The sequence below is a fragment of the Tupaia chinensis genome, unplaced genomic scaffold, assembly GCF_000334495.1.
Source record: "Tupaia chinensis unplaced genomic scaffold, TupChi_1.0 Scaffold000251_1, whole genome shotgun sequence".
Classification (NCBI taxonomy): domain Eukaryota; kingdom Metazoa; phylum Chordata; class Mammalia; order Scandentia; family Tupaiidae; genus Tupaia; species Tupaia belangeri.
Window position 1 is genome coordinate 1,472,748 of NW_006159731.1, and position 17,138 is coordinate 1,489,885.

The 17,138-nt window shown below is 39.5% G+C and overlaps 1 non-coding gene across 1 annotated transcript; it reads left to right on the forward strand.

The window, feature by feature from the left end:
* The first annotated feature begins 5,994 nt into the window (after window positions 1-5,994).
* On the forward strand, window positions 5,995-6,100 carry LOC114007903 (U6 spliceosomal RNA). The gene has a single exon (XR_003549477.1). It is a non-coding gene; the product is annotated as a U6 spliceosomal RNA (small nuclear RNA).
* Window positions 6,101-17,138: the final 11,038 nt, after the last annotated feature.

Here is a 17,138-nt window from a genome sequence, read left to right on the forward strand (position 1 = left end):
GCGGCGGGGGGGGCCGGGGGGCCCGGCCGTTTGGCGCGTGGCTGCGCAGGGGCGGAAGCCCCCGGCCGCGGGGCCCCCAGAGGGGGGCCAGCCATTCCAGCGCGCGGCTGCGCAGGGGTGGAAGCCCCCGGCCGTGGGGCCCCCAGAGGGGGGCCAGCCGTTCTGGTGCGCGGCTGCGCAGGAGTGGAAGCCCCCGGCTGCGGGGCCCCCGGAGGGGGGCCCTGGGGCACAGCATAGTTTTTAAAAGTATGCATATGGTATGTTAAAAACAAATTGAAAATACAAACACATTCAACATTTAACATTCCATTGTGTTGTGAACATTCAAAATTCATCCTGGTTATTTTGGAAATATATAATGAATTGTCGATGATGTTCTTTACTGTGAAATACCATTCTAAAGAAAAAGAAAGTGATTAAAAATCAGATGACAAAACCTCTCATAAATTCATGAGATGAATTTTTGAAAACAAGGATAATCTTTTTTTTTAAATTTTTTCTTTCTTTATTTACATTCATTCACTGTACATCATTATAGCATACAAAATGAGATTTTTCCATTGAGAATACACTGTATATTGGCTCAATCAAGCACATCAACATATGTGTTATTGTCAACAAATCATTTTCCATTTCTTGTTTTCTGTATATTTTGCCTTTTTTCCCGTCTTTGATTCCCTATCTCACCCTCTGCCATCTCCCACCCTCCTCCCACACTGTGTCTGGTATCTATTGTTGGTTTCTATGCCTCCCCCATTTTATTGTTTCACTAAATATCTTAATAAATCTAAATATTTTCAATAGCAAGCACAGCTGATATGTACATATCCATGAACACAAGACTGACTTTAGGCATAAACCTCAGTGAATAGAATGAACATACTGTAAAGTAGCACCTAACTAGGGCTATATAGCTTAACTGCAGTCATCAAATAGGTATTTCTAATGCCTATTTTTTTTCTTCTGAAAATTTTTTTTTTTTCTTCTGAAATTTTTTTTTATTAATTTACATTCATTCCCTGAGCATCATCACAACATTCTAAATGTGGTTTCCCATCTAGAATATACTGCATAGTGGCTTAATAATGCATGTTATCATCCATAATATTCCATTTCTACTTTCATATATATGTTTTTTACCCCATGTCTAGCCCTCTGCCCTATTCCACTCTCTTATTACACTATCTCTGCTGTCTACAGTTGTCTTCAATCCCTTTTCCCCCAACATTTCATTGATCACACAATATCATAAGTAATCTAACTACTTTCAATAGCAAGATCAGCCGATGGTTTCAAGAAAAGCAGTTTTGAACTGGTAAGGATATTTCTTTGAAACTTAAAGCCTAGAAACAGGTTAGTATTCTGTTCAAATAGTAGGAACATGAATCTATTGATAGCTGAAGACAGGACAAAAATCCTTAAAACCGGACAACAAAGCTTAGAAGAAAAGCAGCAATATTTTAGTCAAGTCGTAGAATACTGTTTCATCAGTTCAGTCTCATGTACTTAATCTTTCTTCTGTATCTGTTGAGGTTCGATGTTCCAGATTGAAATCTGGGATGTAATACTCAACTCCAGCTTTTGGCCCTACAATTAAGTTGCCCATTTTCTTAGTTTCTGAACTCTTATTTCTGTGTGTCTGCATTTAATTTTACTGACATAGCACTCCCTTAAGAACTTCTTGGAGATCCGGTCTGGTGCTGGTAAATTCTTTCAGGTTTTGTTTATCTGGGAAAGTTCGTGTCTTTTCTTCCCAAATGAACGATAACCTTGCTGGGTACAGAATTCTCGGTTGAAATTGCTTTTCCCTTAATACTTTGAATACATTTTCCCATTCTCTCCTCGCTCTCATTGTTTCCGATGAGAGGTCTGCCGTTAGTCTGATGGGATACCCTTTGTAGGTAACTTGCCTTTTTTCTCTTGCCAGTCTTAGTATCTTGTCTTTGTCTGTGGTTTTGGTCAATCTGGCTATAATGTGTCTTGGAGAAGATCTTCTTGGGTTGATTCTATTTGGGGTCCTCTGTATTTCTTGGGACTGAATCTTTGAGTGCCTCTCCAGGTTTGGAAAATTTTCTTGTAAGATTTCATGGAATAGATTATCAATGCCCTTATGAGTCTCTTCACCTTCTGGGATGCCTATTATCCGGATGTTTGGACGTTTGATGGTATCTAGTACTTCTCGCATATTATTCTCAAATTTTTGGGCCATTTTCTCAGTCTTCGCGGTGGATTTTTCTAGGCCAACCATTTTCTCTTCTACATTAGAGATTCTATTTTCTGTATGATCTAGTCTGCTTTTAATACTTTCAAGGGAGATTTTGACTTCTTGTATTATAGCCTTCATCTCTAACAGTTCCATCTGATTCTTTTGTAAAGTGTGAAATTCCTCTTTTAGATCTAGCATGAATTTCCTCACCTCCTGGAACTCTTCAACTCCTTTCTCCTTCCTCTTCAGCAGTTCCTTGTCTCTCTTCTCTTCCATCTCTGTTAGCTTTGCCATTATGAATGTTCTGAATTCTTTATCAGACATTTCCATGATTTCCATTGAACTGTGTGTGGATAAAGAGGAGCTATCCTTTTCCCTTGTGGGAGAGGTATTTTCCTGCTTCCCCATATTTCTTGTGGTCCTGCAGCGATTTCTAGTCATCTGGTGGATGGTCGGTTTCTTCCCAAACACGCGAGTTTTGGATGCTGGAGGCCCAGTTATCAGTGGGACATCTTCCTTTCTCCCCAAATGGCTAGATCGCAGGAGCCATGGAGCTGTCTGTCTCTTGAAGAAGGGCTGTTCACGCGAGTTTTGGATGCTGGAGGTCCAGTTATCTATCAGTGGGACATGTTCCTTTCTCCCCAAATGGCTAGATCGCAGGAGCCATGGAGCTGTCTGTCTCTTGAAGAAGGGCTGTTCTGAAAACAAGGATAATCTTAACATAGCCAATGAGAGAAGAATTTTTAATTTCCATGTAGAGGATTGTGGGAGTTTATAATCTGGAAATATCTGTGGCTTCAGTCATTGCTCTAGTTAGAGACAGGTAAAACTGTACATAAAAATAGTTCCTCAGGAAGACATAGTAAAGGAAAAATTTTACTCACTGAATATGAATTCTTGTAAGACCACATTATGGTACTGTGCATAAAGAAAAAATTTCCAGGGCCAGCAGGTGGTGGTGCTGCTATGTTGCTAGACTCCCACATGACTGATCTCAGGTTGAGTCCCGGACTTGGTGACTTGAAAATCACACTGGATGCATGTACGTGCTTGCCCAAGATCCCAGGAGGAGAATGGAGGAAAAGGGATTGTGGCGTGGCCATTGCCCCCTGGGGATAATTTTTCACTTTCCTATTCATTGTCTATCTCGCTCTCTCTCTATTGAGCACACATGCCCTATGGCAAAAACTTCTAAAACAAACAAACAAAAAAAACAAAAAAAGAAAAAACAAAGGAAAAGAAATGTCCTAAAAAAGCAAAAACAAACCCAAATTGGAAAGAGATGCTTAAAAGAGAAGACATAGTAAATAGTAAAGTCAGTGATTTGGTGATTTATAAGTTTGATAAAGTTCTTGATTTTGTCCTTTAAATTCATTCCAAAGAAAGACTCAGCTCCTTATAACATTTTGGACTTTTCCTCTGTTATCTAGTTTTATACAATGAACAATGGTTATACTAATGTATAAATGCAATATAAAACATGTGGAGACAACTCTCTATCAAATAATTGGTGAATTTATACTTAAATCTGCTTATGTGTAAAGTAGTTGAATCTGAATTTTTATTCTTTTAGTTGGGGAATTTAATCCTAATATTCAATGTTATTATTGATGTGTGAACTTATTCCTGTCTTTTGGCTACTCTATTTTTTTTCCTAATTGTTTTATGTTCTTTGCTTCTATTTATGTCCTTTTAGTTTTCCTGGCATAGTATTCCCTTAAATATTTCTTGAAGAACTGGTTTAGTTTTGGTAAATTCTTTCAGCATTTGCTTATCTGGGAATTATTTTATTTCTCCTTCCCTTTGGAAGGATAATATTGCTGGATAGTACTCTTGGCTGAAATTGTTTTTGTTTCAGAGTTTTAAATATATCTTCCCATTCTTTCCTTGCCTGCATAGTTTCTCTTGAGAGGTCTGATGTTAGTCTAATGTGGTAACATTTGTATGTAACTTGGCATTTCTCTTTTTTCATTTTCAGAATATTATCTTTGATTTTTAGCAATTTGGCTGTGATGTGCCATGGAGAGGATCTCCTTATGTTGTATGATTTGGTGTCCTTTGTACTTCCTGGATCTGAATGTCTGTATGCCTTTCTAAATTTGAAGAGTTTTCAGCTAATACATCATGAAAGAGATTTTTATATGCCTTTACCTGTCTCTTAACCTTCTGGAATATCTATTATGCAGATATTAGGACATTTAATGGTGTCTAGGATTTCCTGTATGTTGTCCTGATTTTTAATGGTTAGTCTTTTATTCTTTTCAGTTCCTTGGATTAAATTGGAAGTTTTGTCTTCAAGGTCAGAAGTTCTTTTTTCCTGCCTGGTTTAACTTATTGTTGATACATTTGAAGGAGGCTTTGATTTCCTGCACCATATTCGTTGTTTCTAGAAAAATCTATCTGATTCTTGTCTATTTCTTTATGGTGTTCTTCCTTCAAGTCATGGAAGGATAGTCTCATTTCTTGAAATTTGTTGTCTGCTTTCTCTTGCCACTGAGTTTTGTTACAATGAATATTCTGAATTCTTTTTCTGACATTTCTGTGATCTCTTGTGTGTTATCCATTGTTGATGAGTTATTATGTTCCTTTGTTGGGAGGCATTTTCTGGTTTCCTCTTTTTTCTTTGGACTTTGCTTTGATTTTTAGTCATCTAGTGATTTATTCACATCTTCCTACATCTTCAGAATTTGTTTCTGTAGCTGTGTGCTCATGCACTTTCCTATGGTGTGAGTTAGCTCTGTTCTAGTTTCCCTCTTTAACTGTGGGTTTCCCTCTTTAACTGTGGGTGGGAGTATGGAATCCACAGTAGGAGTTTTGGGTTTATGTTTTCAAAGGAGGAGTTTCTCTCCTTTAGCTGCTGGGTAGGCTGTCAGGAGAGCATTGCTCCAAAATCTTACCATCTTCAGGTGTTTGTTACTATGTACCCAAACCTCTCTGCTCCCAGTGTAGCAGGAGGTTGAGTTTGACAGGTAAGATATTAAGTGGTAGCCCAATTCACATGACACATGGTTGGCCCTGAAAGTCCTCTTAACTGAAGCTATTTAGAATTTGACTTAAGTTTCATTGATATGCCTTCTTTCTCTTTTCCTAAATTTTTTTTCTATGTCATTTCAAACAGTCATCTTTATTCAAGTCTGAATGAAGGTCTTTTATTTAAAGATAATTTTCCTTTTAGAGTGATTCCCATACACTCTGCTGCAGATAGTTGCTGACGGGAGAAGTAAAAACTGGACTGAAGGAAGGAGAACAAGAGGATAGGGTGGGCCAATGTTTGGCCTGACACATACTCACCTCCCAGCTTTCTATACTTCAGGAGTGGTGCTTAGTGCTCCCTGACACTTCAGTGCTAAAACAGCAGGGCAGAGACCAGGTGGCTTATAGCAATTTTTTCACACATGTAACTAGCTTCACTGTTGGCCACAGTGGGATGAGCAGAGTTACTAAGGAAATTTTTGGTCTATTCTGTGCTCTAACCCTGAAGAGCAGGTGGATATTTCACAGTTACATGCAGGGAATTTCACTCTTGTACCAGCTTCCTACTGCAACCCAACTAGGCTCTCACACTATTTATCAGCTCAGCTTTCCAATCTTCCTTCTGGTCAATTTCAGACTAAATGAATAAAAATCTGTTTTTAAAAACCCTTATGTCCTCTATGGATATTGTGTGTGAGCAGGTACTGAGAAATGTGGTACATATGTTTTATAGATTTGGAAAATTTAGATGAAAGAATTTAAGTTATTTGCTCAAAGGTCCAAGAGTGGAACATGTTAACTAAAACATTCATCATGCCTTCTTTGGCAATACAGATAGAAAAATTGGATTGATACGTAGAAGATAATCATGGCCCCTGACCAAAGATAACATGCAAAATTCATGAAGCATGCTATATATTTTTTCTAAATTGTTCACAGAGTAATGATAAGTATTGGAGTTGGTAGATAGACTTATTACCCTGCTTTGATCACTAATCATTATAATAATATATCAAAAAATCACACTATATCCCATAAATATGTCCAACTATTGTATGTCAATTAAAATTATAATAAGCTGGACAAACAAACAAAAACAATGCACCAGAGGTGGAGGTGCATCTGATCCTTCATGCTGGACCCTGCACAATTTGACACTGAATACTTTTCCTACTCCAGCTTTATACCTTTAAAAAAGTTGAATTCCAATATCCAAAAGTTCAAGATTCCATATTTTCCTCAAATACTTTCTTTTTTTTTTCTTTTCTTTTTTTTTTGGAGAGGTTTTTGCTATAGGGTGCGTGCACTCGCCAGACAGAGAGAGACAGAGAGATAGAAAGTGAGAAATCACCCCTCAGAGGGGATGGCCACGCCGCAATCCCTTCTCCTCCATTCTCCTCTCAGGATCTTGGGCATGCACGCACACACGCCCAGCTTGAGTTTAAGCCACCGGGTCCAGGACTTGAACCACGGTTGACTACGTGGGAGTCCAGCGACATAGCCGTTATGCTAACTGCTGGCCCCCTCAAATACTTTCTGTAGCTACCTACTATGATGTTTTGCAGTTTAGGTGAAACTTGAGCAACAATAAAAACTCTTAGAAAGAAGTCTTGTGGTGGTCAGAGGGGAGGGGTAGAGGAACCCCTGGTGGTTATGGTCTATTGGAAATCATGACAAAATTTACCATTTCTATTGACGTAATGATATAACTACAAAGAAGACAAATTTGTGACCATTAGATATATGGTCTGAGTTCAATTTTCAGATTAGCCTCTTTGGATCCCTTTTCTCTAATCTGACTGTGGAAGAAGACACTATTAAATTTGTGGAACTATTCACTCATATTATAGTCTGTCTTATTTTTAGCCCTATGATAACTTTTTTTAAATTTTTGCTATGTCAAGGTTTTGTTTATTTCAGAGAATAATTCGCAAAAATTTATGATATAGTAAGGGGAAAAATGCAATTCACAAGCCATGTCTACAGTATAATTCTATAAATAGTTCTAGAAAAAGAAAGGTCTTCTCCATAGTGATTTTAGATTTGTAGGATACTGTGAATCTTGGCCCTAAGATGTTAGTAGGTGCTGTCTCCTGGTGATGGAGCCCTGGCTAGGTATTTTTTATTTTTCTTATGTGTTACTTTTAATATTTTTAAGAAGTATATATACATATTACATATGTGAGTATATGTAGGTGTGTGTGTGTGTGTGTGTGTGTGTATGTGTGTGTAGAGATACACTTTTTTTCCTCTAGGTTTTTACCATAGGGCACATGCACTCTCTGGAGAGAGACAGAGAGAGAGAAAGTGAGAAATCACTCTCTAATGGGAGTTAGCCACACTGTAGTCTCTTCTCTTTTATTCTCTAGGGATTTTGGGCACATATGCACATGTGCTTGACATGATTTTCTTTTTTATTTCTTAAATTTTTAAAATTATTATTTATATATTCAATTGCTATACATCATTTAGATTGTAAAGAGACTTTACTCAGCATGATATACACCTCACACCAGCTCAGTTGAGAATACTATAAACATCATCAACAGGTAGTAAACCATACTGTGTCCCACAAATGTCTTACTTCTCTATTTTCCCCCAAATTTCTTTTCCTACACTCTTCCCCTCTCCCACTCTCTGTCTACTTTGTCCCTATGTCTATAAAAATTTTCAATACTTTTATGTCCTCCAGTATTTCAGTCTCTACCATAGAGTGCAGACAGTCAGTATATGTTAAGTGGAGACATACAATATCTCTGTTTCATAGGCTGACTTGCTTCATTCAGCAATAAATCTTCCATATTTGTCCACTTTCTATCAAATGTCAGGGTCTTGTTATTTGTCATGGCTAAATAGTATTCCATGTAGTATATGTGCCACACTTTTTCAACCTGTTGGTTCCATGTCTTAGCAATCATGAATAATGTCACAATAAATACAGATGTGCAAGCACTTTTCCAACTGAGTGTTCTCCTATCCTTTGGGTAGATACCCAGGAGTGAAATTGCTGGATCATATGGTAATTATAGTTGAAGGTCTTTGAGGAACCTCCATATTGTTTTACACAGTGGTTGGACCAATTTACAGTCCCACCAGCAGTGTAGGAGAGTTCCCCTTTCACCACATTCCCACCAGCACTTATCATTTTCTCTTTTTCTTTTTCTTTTTTATTTTTAACCTTTGACATTCTTACTGGGATTAGGTAATATATCATTGTAGTTTTGATCTGCATCTCCCTTATGATGAGAGATGTTGAGCCTTTTTTCATATGTTGTTTTGCTGTTCATATGTCTTCCTTAGAGAGTTATTCAGCTCATTTTCCCATATTTTAATTGGGTTAATAATTTTCTTCTGGATAAGCCACTTGAGTTCCCTGTGTTTTCTGGTTATCAGTCCATTATCCGAGGCATAGTTTACAAAAATTTTCTCCCATTCCCAGGGTTGTTGAGTCACACTAATTACTGTGTCCTTTGTTGTACAGAAACTTCTTAATGTGATGTAATCCCTTTTGTCTATTTGGGGGATTATTGCCTGTGTTTTGGGGGTCTTTCTTAAAAAGTCTTTGCCTACTCCAGTGTCTCCCAGAGTCTCCCTAGTGTTTTCCACCAGCAGTTTTATAGTTTGAGGTCTTTGGTTTAGATCTTTGATCCACTTTGAGTTGATTTTTGTTAATGGTGACAGATTAATTTTTCTGCAGGTGCATGCCCAGTTTTTCCAGTACCATTTGCTAAAGAGATTTTCATTTTCCCACTGGATTGATTAGTACCCTTTGTCAAAAATCAGTTGGCTGTAGATTTTGGAGTTTATTTCTAGGGCTTCTACTCTGTTCCATTGGCCCTCACATCTGTTTCTGTGCCAATACCATGCTGTTTTGATTATCACAGCTTTGTAATATATCTTGGAGTCAGGAAGTGAGATGCCACCCACTCCACTCTTTTTGCATAGGATTGCTTTAGCAATACAGGGTCTTTTATGATTCCAGATGAATTATATGATTGTCTTTTCTAGATCTGTGAAGAATGTCTCTTGTAATTTTATAGGAATTACATTAAATATGTAGATTAATTTGGGTAGGATTACTATTTTTATTATATTAATTCTCCCAATCCAGGAACATGAGATGTCCTTTCACATTTTTGTGTCTTTTTTAATATTTTCATAGTCTTCCTTATAAGGTCTTTGACTTTCTTGGTTAGTTTTATTCCTAGGTATCTTATACTTTTTGTGGCTATGGCAAATGTGATTACTTTCTTTCAGTTATGCTTCTGTCTACTTGTTTGTATATAGAAATGCCATAGATTTTTGTAAGTTAATTTTGTATTCTGCCACTTTACTGTATGCATTTATTCAAGAAGTTTATTTTGAGGATACTATTGGGTATTCTATGTATACAATTATGTCATCTGCAAACAGAGATGATTTCAGCCCTTCTTTACCTATTTATGGGAATGCCTTTATTTCATTCTCTTGTCTGATCACATTGGCTAGGACTTCCAGTACTATATTAAATAGGAGTGGAGAGAGTGGGCAGCCTTGTCTTGTATGTGTTTTTAGTGGAAAAGCTTTCTGCTTTTCCAGCCCTGTGGTAACTTTAAGGAGTTTTTTGAAGAATCTGGACTGTGTGACTGCTCCAGAGACAAGCCAAGCAGTCACTTTTAATAACCTCCCGGTGAGTGTCATGAAGGCAAGGATGAGGGTGGATGATGTTAGCACTGTCTTTCTATTGTACAACTGCCACTGCGAAGATAAGCCAGGCACCTGTCTCAAAGTTCAGGGCTCTAGAAGACGTTGTTTCCACTTTGTGGGATCATCTTCAGCAGAGGACAATTTATTTGAGACTAAAATAAACACTGAAAACACAGTTTCTCCACTTCAAGAAATATGCATAACCCCATATAGATGACATTTGATAGTTTTCTCTTTTGTATCAGATGAATTTTAATTTTTCTGTAAAGTCAACAGGCATGATGCTGAAATACTTCAGTGGATACTCATTGACCTGAGCTACCCAAAGTGTATTCAGCAAGGGCAAAATCTGTTTCAGATGAGTCTCTGTTCCCATTCTGCCCCGTCAGCAGGGAAGAAAGGGGACAATTATTTGGTGATAATTACTCTGACGGTAGTAATCTCTGGCAGCTGCTGGAAAAGAGACATAATTGCTTCCTACCACCCCCTAACCTTTTAGAATAGAGCTCTGAAAGCTTGATAAGAGGGGCTGGAGATGTGTGAACAGTCTTGAAATAACTTTCTGTCCACTTCCATCACTCAGGCTTTAATTAAACACAACTCATACCACTTCAGAAACTTGACATGAAGCACGTTTAGGAACATTATAAAGGGGAAGTGTTGTACTAATGTTATATGTTGCTATACACTGTGCAGTTCCTCTTATCAAAGTCAGGAGTCTTTCAAGGCTGCTGCCCTCAAAGCCTACTTTTTCTTCCTGGGAGGATGGGGATGGAATTGCAGAACAACTGGATTTTCTTCTAGAAATTTTGAAAGAGGATTTTTAAGTGGAAGATGCGTGAGTAAATATGGGAGATAAAATTCAGATAAGTAGCAATGATTGACAATCTTATTTCTCCTTTTCTCTATGCAAATGGACTCTTGAAAAGTAAGAAACTACCTCATGCCTTTCTGAAAAGTAATATTTGTTTTTTTCTAACTTTCTGTAGAACTTATCTGTCCTCCCACTATAGGATTTGGGAGTAGAAGCATGCTACTTCAGCTCTTTAGTGTGATTTTTCTGAGAATTGAGGAAATATGGTGGTAAATGTAGTTAGGTTGTTGGTGACACACATTGAGCTGATTTCCTTTAACCTTATAAATAAGTATGCCTATTTTCATATATTATATGCAGACTTAGAATGCATTTAAAAATCTGAAAAAAATTGGGGACAGCAGGTGGCATGGTGGTTAAGGCACTGGACTTTTATATGGCTGACCATGGTTCAAGTCCCAGACCTGGTGGCTTGAAAACTCATACTGGGCATGCGTGAGTGCATGCTCAAAATCTCTAGAGGAGAATGAGGAAAAGGCATTGCAGTATGGCCATTTCCCCTGGGGAATGATTTCTCCCTTTCCTCTCCCTGTCTCTCTCTGGCAAGGACATGTGCCCAATGGCAAAAACCTAAAAAATGAAACAAAAACTAAAAAAAGTTCTGATATAAAAGTTCTGCCCTTTTTAACCTATTGTATTAAACACTTTAATTATAAATTATCCAACATTGTTGGAAATTCAAAGAACCTTAAGACCATATTTAAATTTGTTTAGTGAAAGCCAGAGCCCAGTTTTTGTTGTTAATCTCCTTCTACTTATTCCCATTCCTACCTCAAGCCTGAAATACGATGCATCACACAGGCCATGATTCTTGGGTAAGTTGTCAAATACCCCTTCATCTACTCTCCTCTTCCGTCATACACGGCTCATTTCACTGGCGTTGCACAATCTGTTATTATTGCATTTCCCAGCACATCCACATTACAATACAACTGTTGGTTGAAAGTTGATGATCATGGCCATAAAGAACAAGAACAAGACCAACTTGCCATCTCCTAGGACTTGTGAGCCCTAAAACCCATTGTAAACTTCCTGTAAAGGTCATGAAACTCTCTGAGTACCGTGGTATTTGAGTTTTTAAAGCAAATTTCTTTTCAGTTTGTCAGAGGTTCTGTGCATGCTTGTGAGAGAGAGGCAGAGAGAAAGAGAAAAAACGAGAAGCCATACCCTCACCATGGGAGATTGTCAAGCTGCAATAAATTTTCTTCCATTTCTTCCTCCTGTCAGGATTTTGGGCATGCACAAACATGCACTAGGCGTATTTTTCAAGCTCTTGGGTAGGGGAGTTGAACTGTGCAGATGGCCACATGGAATCCAGCTGCCTTAATCACCATGCCATTGGCTGTCCCTGCATGTGATTTCTGCCCCCGCCCCATTCCTCCCCTCAAGAGTTCACCGAGGAGTTGGAACCATTAGTTTATCTGAGTAGGAGTGTGTTGCAGGTAGGGGGCTCTCTGAAGAAAGATGCTGTTCTCCTGCACTGGTGAGTTCTGTCACAAAACAGTACTGCCCCTTTGTAGTTATTTCATGAATGTGACAGAATGAATCTGACTGCTTCAGAGAATAACCTGGTACAGTAATCCCTTCAGTTTCTGATGTTCTAAAATAGCCCTTCTTGTACTGTAATAATGGATTCCCTGAAGATTATGGTAAAATTGATTCCCTGCAAAACATGGTAAAAAGCAAGGGTTTTGTTTTTGTTTTTGTTTGGTTTGGTTTGTTTGCTTTAAGAAAGAGAGATTTTTGCTATAGGGCATGTGTGCTCGCTGGAGAGACAGAGACAGAGAGACAGGAAGTGAGAAATCACCCCCCATGGGGGATGGCCATGCCACAATCCCTTCTTCCCTATTCTTCTCTTTGGATTTTGGATGCACATGCACCCAGCATGAGTTTTAAGCCGCCAGGTCCAGGACTCAAACCATAGTTGACTAGGTGAGATTCTAGCAATGTAACCATTATGCCGTCTGCTGGTTCTGATAAAAAGCAAGTTCTGATTTTGTAGATTTAGGGCTTTGCTTGAGATTCTACCTTTCTAACAAACTCCCATTGATATGAGCCTTTCTGGTCTATGTGCCACACTTTGAGTAGCTCTATGAGGTGTTCCTATGAGCATGTGTCTGTACAGGGAAAGGTGGGCATCTGGGATCCATGTTTAATTTTGTGGTGGTCCATCCTCAGCTTTGGATATAGACCTCAGGCCTCCTCTAAGTACTTAAGGAAACCAAAGACCGTTGCTGAATTAAAAAAATAATTTTATTGGCTATTTAAAATACAGTTATTTCTAGAGAATATTTCAGAAAAACATCTTACTGCCATTTTTATTGTTCAGTGCATTTAAACATATAACTTCCATTAGCACCAATCATCTTCATCTTGTTGGTATTGCTAGTATAAGAGCTCTTGGTCCACAGAACAAGTTTTCTTATCTAGAAAACACTCATAGTTGGGATGATTAACAAGAATGATCCTTTGATACTGACAAGGAGCCACAAGTAGATCTGGAACAATCATCAGTCAGTGGCCTGTGATCTTCTTCAGCCTTGATCTATGCGTAACTTAGAGTCTGATTATCAGATTAGGTCTCTGTCTCTTCCATTTAAGGGGTGGATGACTTACAATTGATAATTCTTTAAATAGAAGGTTAAATAGAAGAAAGAAAGTTCATTTATTTACCTTATTACCATAGCTTGAGAGGAAAACATGCTGAGTTTGCCTTTTTCCTTGTCAGAAGTAGTGAATCAAGACTATAGACCTGTGGAGGAAGGACTCCCCCCACCTTGCCTCTCCCATTCCCACTCCCTGATTTTCCCCCTTCCTCAAGCCTGTCACAGGTTAGGAGAGGCTCCACAGTGCTTTGTGGAGGTAGAATAGGGAATCTGCTCATGCTCCAGGTAGCCTTGGGACCTGTGGCTTGTGGTATTGGGAGATGGAAGGTAGGCGACCACAGCAGCTGAGAGTGAGGGAGAATTTAGGCCATCTTTTCTATAGCCTGCAAGGCTAGGAGGTTGGCCATCCCAGGCTAGAGGCCTTTGGGAAGAGAAGTTCCAAGCTGTCAACCAATGAGTGGACATGGGAATTGGGGCGTAAGAGTCTGCTGTGACTGAAGCTCCCAACACCAACAAGGCACTGTGTTGGTGGTGTGACACCTTACCTCGTGGAGTTCTTATTGCAAAGGCTCTGTGAAGAAGGTCCTCATGGCCCCATCTTACAGGGAGACACCCATGGCTAGGAAATGTGAGGTGAAATGGTTGGCTCCACTGAACTGGTACATGGCAGAATCTGTTTGAATTTAGGTCTGTCTGACTCCAAATACTTTGAAATCCTATTCTGAGATGCAGGGCACTATGGGAGCTAGTAGGACCTTTCGTAACCTAATGCAGGTGAACAGAGTGGCAGGCAGGCTGAGCTCCAGATACCTAAGTTGGTTTTGGTTACATTTACATTGTTTCAATATCCATTGCATTTAGGAAACACACATGCCAGAGGTTGAATTGGATTTCCAAATGCTACCTGGTCTGTGGCTAGTTACAATAGTACCTCCTGGGCATGCAAGGAGCTAACAGTGGTGTTTGTGGCACATCCCTTGATGCCCTGGGCAGCAGGCTCTCCACAGAATGTTTTAGAAAAGATCATAGAAGTCATCTCAGCTTCTTTGTGGCCAAACCACAAAATGCTAAGGTTTCCTTAAAGTCCCAGAATTCCAAAGGGTGTAGGTCCATCCTGTAAAAGAATGCCAAGTTCCATAAAATCCTAAAGGGAGGAACCACATCTACTGAAGGAACTTGGGTATCAGTTGAACTCCTTACATATTCTTTGCAAGGAATTAAACTTTAGATTCAGGAGTTACCTCAATAGTATGGGTTAAACTTCATTGTGCACAGGAATCACCTTGTTAAAATGCAGACTCTAGTTTCTGGATCTGGGATGGAGTTTGAGATTCTAAAGTTTTCAAGTTCCCAGGTGAGAGTGATGCTGCTGGCCCATGAACCCCACCTAGAGTAGTAAGGATCTACAGTGTTATACCTCTCCCCATCTTCCTCTTTCCCCTTCTTCAAGCCCAGGTGGATTCGCTCACTTGGGGATAATTGTACAGACAGGAAGAAGGGAGCATGAGAAATCTAAGTAGACTTCAAAGAAGCTTTTTTGCAGAATATTTCAGATGTAAAGTGTCATGAAGACAATAAAAAAATGGGGTGATCTATATTCAAGAAAGCTTCGGAAGTGCTGGGTTGAGGCATCAGATGGTGACACAGTGGTAAAATCTGAATCCTCTGTGAGGCAATTCCATGTGAGAAGGCAGCCCATTTGGGCCGAGACCTCCCTTGCATGCCCATAATATAATCCAAGATTGGCTGAGACTGGGGGTGGATTGCAGTGTCAAGACCTCGTAGGGGTGCTCTCTCTCTCTGTTTCTTGCTGATAGAAGAAAGAAACACATTTTACCAAAACAAGTGTTGGGTTGAAAGTAAAATGAGACTCTTTATTTCATGACCTTTCAAAGTCTTTAGCTACTAATGTGCATTGTGCCTCTCATAGGACAACTTCTCTCAAATTCCTTTGACCAAGGATACTTTTTAAGAGAACTAATGTTCACTAAAAATATTTCAGACATTGACCCAACAACCACATGAGAGGAAAAACTTTACCCTAGAGTACTGTGTAAATGTGAAATTGCTCCCACTTTACATAGGATAAGGGTAAGTCTGTATTAAATTGAATTTTAGAAATAAAAACGTTGAGCTGCGGGATGGATAGACTGTGGGTTTTATGTATGTAGAACGCCAGGCATATGACTTTAGAGGGAAAGAACAGATACAAATGGATGAGGGGGAGTTATGAAAATGGAAATCTTTGATAATGACAGAAGTATGACACAGGGAGGAGACTTTTAGAAAATGCTTATATGTTGGAAATAGTAAGTTAAGGGCTAGCGAGGATAGGGTAAAGAGGAAGTGGGTGATGGGCATATTCTAGGGGTTGGCCTGGAATATAGCCATTCCTTTTGGATGTCCAGCGACTAAACCTCTTTCTTTTCAGGGGAGAGTTCTGACCTGGTAAAGCTGAGCTTTCTCTCACAGAGAAACCAATCAGAAGCTGAAACAGACCCATGCTTTCTCAGCCTACTTTCAGCGAGGTTAAGGGCACATTACGCTGGCTCCACCAAATAGAAACACCTTTCCTAGACTTTGAATCAGAGCAAAACAGGCACTAGTAGACTCTATTCGGGTGAAGGCAAGAGAGCAGAGACACTATGTTTAATTTCCAGAGACAACAGGGATTGTGTGTGTGTGTGTGTGTGTGTGTGTGTGGGTGTGTATGTTTTGTTTGTTTATATTTTTGTTTTTTTTCTGGAGAGGTTTTTGCTATAGGGCGTGTGTGCTGGCCAGAAAGACAGAGACAGAGAGATAGAAAGTGAGAAATTAACGCCCCCACTCCACCGGGGGGATGGTGGTCACACCACATGTAATCCCTTTGTCTCCATTCTCCCCTCGGGATCTTGGGTATGCATGCACATGCTCCCGGTGACATAGCCATTACACCAACTGCTGGTCCTAGGGATTGTGATTTTTGCAGACAGCACCCAGGTCCAGTGCTGACTGCTGCTTGCAGTCTAGGTCTAGCTATGACAGCAGTGTCTTCCTGGCCTAACTCTTTCTCATTTGGAGGCATGGTTCTTCATGGAAAGCCTCTGAGCATGGTTCTCCACCATCCTAGGAAACCTTAACTACTCTCTGGCTTTTTGTAATGTCCCTTTCTGCTTAAAAGAACAACAGTTGGTTCCTGTTGCTTGCAACTTAACATCTGACACACAGAGGGTGAATGAAACCTCTCAACTCAGCTGCAGAAAGTCCTAGACGGCATTTTCAATCTTGAATTAAAATTCTAAGGTTGACTTTGGGGATTATAAAGGAAGGACTGTGTGACCTGAAGGTCAAGGTCAAAGGTATCCAGCAATCCATGATGAGTCAGTTCAGGGGATAAGGAAGAACATAAATTAGTATTACTGAGTGAGCACTCACAAAGTACCAGCTAAATGTTCTTATCTATACGTTTCTCATAATAAGCTTGTGAAATAATTATCATTATCCTCATCGTTATCCTCAAGAATTATTCCTCTGTGGCATCCTAACAGAATGGAAGAAAGGATCTGGCATTTCCCAGATCAGTACATGAGTTGTTGCATCTGAGAGAGGAAACGTGAGCCAGCCAAGTACTCTTGCATGCTGTGGTGGAGGCGGGCTGCAGATATGCTTTCCTGCAGAGCAAGTTCGTCTATCCTCTGGGAAGTCCATTTGTGAGTTAACGGGCAGGATAAGTAGTCCATTTTCCTCCAGTCATTTTCACAGCAATGAGATAGTGTCATAAAATTACCATAATCACTTGTCCCCTTAAAGTGGG